At 37.5% G+C, this 4,794-nt stretch overlaps 1 non-coding gene across 1 annotated transcript; it reads left to right on the top strand.

The window, feature by feature from the left end:
• The first annotated feature begins 4,183 nt into the window (after positions 1-4,183).
• LOC128579330 (U6 spliceosomal RNA) lies at positions 4,184-4,290 on the top strand. Its single transcript, XR_008378127.1, has one exon. It is a non-coding gene; the product is annotated as a U6 spliceosomal RNA (small nuclear RNA).
• The last annotated feature ends 504 nt before the right edge of the window (positions 4,291-4,794 follow it).

Genomic DNA, 4,794 nt, shown 5'->3' with positions numbered 1-4,794 from the left:
TTTATTTTATTCATCAGCTTTCTTTAGTGTTTGTGTATTTAATGTGTGGCCCAAGAAATCTCCTGTTCTTCAAGTGTGCAGCAGAAAAGGAAAAAGGTTGGACACCTTACATTTAACACACTGAAAGTTTGGTAAGAGTTATTGAAGTGGAAATTTAAATAAGTTATAATTTATTCTCTTGTATTCAGACCTCATCCATACCTGAGAGTAGTTTCTCTTCCAAGAAAAGAAAGGAGAAACAGTGCTGCATGATTGTTTAATTCATTTTGGTCATCTACTCTTCTGATGATGAGGAAATCAGCCAATTTACTGATTCACCCTATGCATCCCTCTGTCTTACTAATCTGCAACCTTGGGGAGCTATGTAATATTCTGTAGTTAATGCTTAAACCATGTTGTGACAAAGTTTTCTGTGTCCTTGGTTGCAAAATAAAAACTGTATTCTCTGCTCTGGATGGTTGTATTACTCCTCTTACAGAGCTGGACAAGATCCTCTAAACAGAAACTAAACAAAGATACAAGTGACTTAAATGTGACCCCTGAACAACTGTGCTTGATAGACATATACAGAACTCTCTATCCCAGAGCCAAAGAATATACGTTCTTCTCGTCGGCCCATGGAACATTCTCCAAAATAGACTATATCCTAGGACACAAATCAAACCTCAACAAAATCAAAGGAATTGAAATTTTACCTTGATTTTCTCAGACCACAAGGCTATAAAGGTGGAACTCAACTCCAACAAAAATTGTCATCCCCACACAAAGACATGGAAATTAAACAACATTATGCTGAATGACAGTTGGGTCAAGGAAGAATAAAAAAAAAAAAAGAAATCATTAACAACAACGATTGAATATAACAGCAATGAAGGCTCAAGCTACCAAAACTTGTGGGACCAGCCAAAGGAGTCCTACGAGGGAAATTTATCCCATTAGATGTCTACATCTGAAAAACAGAAAGAGAGCATGTCAATAACCTAATGAATCATCTTAAAGAAATGGAAAAGGAAGAGCAGTCCAATCCCAGCTGCCATTCAATCCTGTAATTCCTCTGCTGGGCATATACCCAGAAGACCAAAAATCACAACATAACAAAGATATTTGTACCAGAATGTTTATTGCAGCCCAATTCATAATAGCTAAGTCATGGAAAAAGCCCAAGTGCCCATCGATCCACGAATGGATTAATAAATTGTGGTATATGTATACCATGGAATACTATGCAGCCTTAAAGAAAGATGGAGACTTTACCTCCTTCATGTTTACATGGATGGAGCTGGAACATATTATTCTTAGTAAAGTAACCCAAGAATGGAAGAAAAAGTACCCAATGTACTCAGCCCTACTATGAAACTAATTTGGGGCTCTCACATGAAAGCTATAACCCAGTTACAACTTAACAATAGGGGGAAGTGGGAAAGTGGGGGTGGGTAGAGGGAGGGGGATCGGTGGGATCACACCTGTGGTGCATATTACAGGGGTATTTGCGAAACTTGGTAAATGTAGAATGTAAATGTTTTGGCACAGTAACTGAGATAACACCGGAAAGGCTATGTTAACCACTGTGATAAAAATGTGTCAAATGGTTTATGAAGCGAGTGTATGATGCCCCATGATCATATCAATGTATACAGTTATGATTAAATAAAAAAAATAAATAAATAAAAAATAAAAATTAAAAAAATAAAAAAAAAGAAATAACCAAAATTAAATCAGAATTTAATTTAATGAAACAACAAGTTGGTTCTTTGAAAAGATAAATAAAATCCGTAAAAAGAATTTGAAAAGCACTCACTGCCATAAGAGGTCCCTGACACCGTGTGGTTGCTTAAGTGTGCGCGCGTTTATGTCCACGTTCCTTATACGTTAGAATGGTCTTTGGCATGTAAGAGTTAACATTCAGTTTCAGTGACTAGTAAGCCTCCTCAAAGAACAAAGTCATGTAACAGCCTGCAATGTGGCTAACATGCAAATTGGAACAACACACATTTCAAGGCTTCACGAGTGGCCTCTCAGTATTCATGCTGCAAGGCAGTTTTGTGTTTCTCTAGTTGTTTTCATGCAACGAGGAAGTGACAAGAATTTTATTTCCTTGCAGAAATTACCATACAAAGGGAGTCGAGTGTTAGAACTGGACATGGACATAAAAAGACACAGAGGAGTCTTAGTCTGGATACTCAGATTCCTGAGCGTCCAAGCTTGTGGCACCACTTGAGGGCTCTGCATTCTAGAGGAATTTCTGGGGGTTCTGCCTCTCTCTGGCTGAGTGCCAGCGTGTCTGTATTCCACCCTCATACAGAGTAACCTGTGAATCAGCTTTTGGAAGCAAGAAAGAGAAATCTTCATTTTTGTCTCTTTTCCTTGTGCAAAATGTTTTCTCCTTTGCCCTTATATTTGGGCTACACAGAGAATTCTTTCTGGCCCTTTTAAGACTCTTTCTACATGTTCAACCATAGAAGTCCATCCCAGGTCCACTCTCTTCTATTTCAAAATTCAAAATGTATATGTTGGGCTCAGAACTAAAGACTCCTTTGGCTAAGCCATCAGTTTCCTGTTACATATCTAAATATGTCATAGGGATTGATGACAGGTATGTTCTGAAATGTTATTCCGGCAGGCACACAGGTAGTTCCTAAAGTGATCTCCATCTGAGAATAATACCCAGGTGTCCCAAAAGTCACCCCTAAAATCACCAGACATAGACAAAAATGGGAAACTGTAGCTAAGTGTACCTTTACTGATGATGCAAAATATTCATTACAAGATTTTACGAAATATTCTCTACATGTTGACTTTCTTTGTAAAGGAAAATTCTTACTTCCTTGTAAAATTTAGTAATGAATATTTTGTAAATAAAGGTACATTTAGCTTTAATTTCCCTTTTTTTTAAGTATTGCAACATCAGGGACAACTTTTGGGACACCCTGAAATATGAGTCTGTACTAGAAAAGGCAGTATTATGCTGGGAAGACCTAGTAATTTTAGCTTTAAACTAGACACTACCTAGTTTATATGCTAGTGCATGAAAAAAATAAGCAAAATGAATTATAGTCTTGAAGGACTACAGAAATTTGGCAAATTGAAATCACTTAAAAAACTGAATATGTTAATTTCTAAGGGGCATTTTTATAAAAACAAAAAATGTTATCTAACTTATTTTTTTTTTATTTTTGAGACAGAGTCTCATTATGTCACCCTCAGTAGAGTGCCGTGCGTCACAGCTCACAGCAACCTCAAACTCTTGGGCTGAAGCGATTCTCTTGCCTCAGCTTCCCAAGTAGCTGGGACTATAGGCACCCCTCACAATGCCTGGATATATTTTTGTAGTAGTTGTCATCATTGTTTACAGGCCCAGGCCGGGTTTGAACTCACCAGCCCTGGTACATGTGGCTGGCACCCAAACCACTGAGCTACGGATGCTGAGCCTCTAACTTAAATTTTTACAGAATGGCGTGGTCCCAGAAATTTAAAAAATTAAAATCTTAAATTACCTTGTAAATAATCAAAACACATACTAATATAAGAGTTGTTTTAAGATTTTTATTTTTGATTATTATGGGTCCATAACAATTGTAAATCTTTGTAGGGTAGGAAAAGTGTCTCTCCCTGAGATGTACATGTTGGCATTTCCCCCCAGGTCTTTGGCAGGAAACAAATCCCTAGGCAAAAGAAAGGGTGCTGGTCAGTGTCAGTGGGGAGGGCAGGTTTTTGTTGTTGTTTTTGAGACAGAGTCTCACTGTGTCTTCCAGGCCACAGTGCAGTGGCATCATCATAGCTCATAGCAACCTCAAACTCCTGAGCTCAAGCAATCGTCCTGTCTCAGCCTCCTGAGTAGCTCAAACTACAGTGCCCACCCCAAAGCTCAGCTAACTTTTTTAATTTTTAGTAGGGGCGGGATCTTTCACTTGCTCGGGATGTTCTCAAACTTCTGAATTCAAGGGCTTCTCCTGCCTTGGCCCATAGAATGCCGGGATTATAGGCGAGAGCCACTGTGATTTGCCAGGCCTATGTTTACAGCGTGTTGCAGAGAAAACTTATGACAGCACGTTAAGATGTGGCCATAGAAGTGGCAGCTTGAGGTGAAATACTATAGTTGTAAGTCTTCATCAGATTATAACATAGAAAAAAAGTTTTTAAACTATATTTAAAAATTAAAAGTATACTATAAAATCATATTATGGTGCTCACTTCGGCAGCACATATACTAAAATTGGAATGATACAGAGAAGATTAGCATGGCCCCTGCGCAAGGATGACATGCAAATTCGTGAAGCGTTCCATATTAAAAAAAAAAAAAAAGCATATTATGAAGTCTATGTTAAAATAAGAAATACTGTAAAAGTATATTTTAAAATAAAAATTATGCTATCAAGTGTGTTATAAATTATATTTTAAATGATTGAATTAGATGTTATGCTCTCTGTAATTGCTCTTTCAAATGTATGAAATATATTATGAATCATAAGCTACAACATATTACAGATGTGTTAGCCCTATAGAATTGTTTAGCTAAAGACTCAGACCTGAGCAGAACTGGTTGTGGTCTTCAAAAATGTTACCCAAATTCCCTAATACTTACGTGGTGTGGTGGGAACTGGATGAAATGATAGAGGAAAACCTACCAAAGTATAACATGTTCTCAGTAAATGTTTTTCATCTGCCTTGCACCCTTTGAGTTTGTTCGGAAGTAAGTCGGTACTATCATATATATGTGCAAAATTTCAAAGGTTTCAAACAATAGGACTTGTTTTCTCACTTGTATATCTAGGGTCACCTCATGTTCTGCAGGGC

The sequence above is a fragment of the Nycticebus coucang genome, unplaced genomic scaffold (genome assembly GCF_027406575.1).
Source record: "Nycticebus coucang isolate mNycCou1 unplaced genomic scaffold, mNycCou1.pri scaffold_44, whole genome shotgun sequence".
In the NCBI taxonomy this organism is placed as follows: domain Eukaryota; kingdom Metazoa; phylum Chordata; class Mammalia; order Primates; family Lorisidae; genus Nycticebus; species Nycticebus coucang.
This window is presented reverse-complemented; position numbering and strand designations above follow the sequence as displayed.